General features: G+C 44.7%; 1 pseudogene; it reads left to right on the top strand.

Annotated features, from left to right (window-relative positions):
* The first annotated feature begins 205 nt into the window (after positions 1-205).
* Positions 206-791, top strand: LOC116889380 (annotated as a pseudogene).
* Positions 792-1,065: the final 274 nt, after the last annotated feature.

The raw sequence follows: 1,065 nt of genomic DNA, 5'->3' as shown, positions 1-1,065 counted from the left end.
CCTGATAGCCCTCCTCTGAGCATCTGAAACCACGGAGTCCCTGTCTCTAGCGTCAGCACCCCAAGGCTTGACCCTTTGACCCCACGTAAGGGCAACAAGCAATATCCATCCAGGCAGTGAGCCAGTGTGATTTCAGCTGGTACTTTAAAGCATCATTTTCGTGGCCATTTTACAGCTCACAACATCTCTGAGTGCTGCTGTTACCATGCAATCTCATCCACTCCAAGTGGCTGTGGTGTGTTCAAGCAACCAGAACCAGAGCATGGGGGCACACAGGGTCCTGAGAAAACGAGGATTCAACGTGAAGTCCTTCAGAACAGGCAGCTTTGTGAAGCTTCCTGGGCCAACACCTGATATGCCAAATGTTTATGCATTCCAAAACACGTATGACAAAATATACCATGACCTGCTGAAAAAGGATAGAGCCTTCTACACACAGAAGGGCATTTTGCACATGTTGGACAGAAACTGGAGAATCAAGTCTTGCCCTGAACGGTTCCAAAGCAGCAAATATCTCTTCAATGTGATCTTCACGTGTAATAAGTATGTCTATAACCAGGTGGTAGAATACCTGAATGCCCAGGAACAAGAGGTGTGTCAGCTGGTGCATGTGATCAAGGTGAACATCACTGACAACTACAAAGAAGCCACTCTTGGGGCCTTTCCTCATCTGTGAGCTCTGCTTTAGTATCCAGTATATTGAAGATATGGATGACAAGATCTCAGAGCTGCTGCACATGTTCGAGGTAACAACTGGCAAGACCTTCTTGCACACTGTCTGTTTCCACTGAGAAGGAATGCTCGTTGCCCTCTGATGCTGCCTGAAATGGTCCTTTACTAGTGCTGGTTCCTGACATGGATGGTTTCTGCATCCATGAATGGTTGTGTTGCCAAGGAAACTGTGCTGAAGAACTAAGTTGTATGACTACCAAGTTCAAAAACAATAGCCTTTCTGTCTTTTACTGAGGTTGTGGATATTTTAATGTATCTATATTTAAAAATATTTTAGTAATTTACAAACAGTGTATGTTATGCTATACCTATAGTTCCCTTTTGCCCTGACTG

The sequence above is a fragment of the Rattus rattus genome, chromosome X, assembly GCF_011064425.1.
Source record: "Rattus rattus isolate New Zealand chromosome X, Rrattus_CSIRO_v1, whole genome shotgun sequence".
NCBI classification, from domain to species: Eukaryota; Metazoa; Chordata; class Mammalia; order Rodentia; family Muridae; genus Rattus; species Rattus rattus.
Note: the sequence above shows the minus strand (reverse complement) of the source record. Positions and strands in the feature narration are given on the sequence as shown.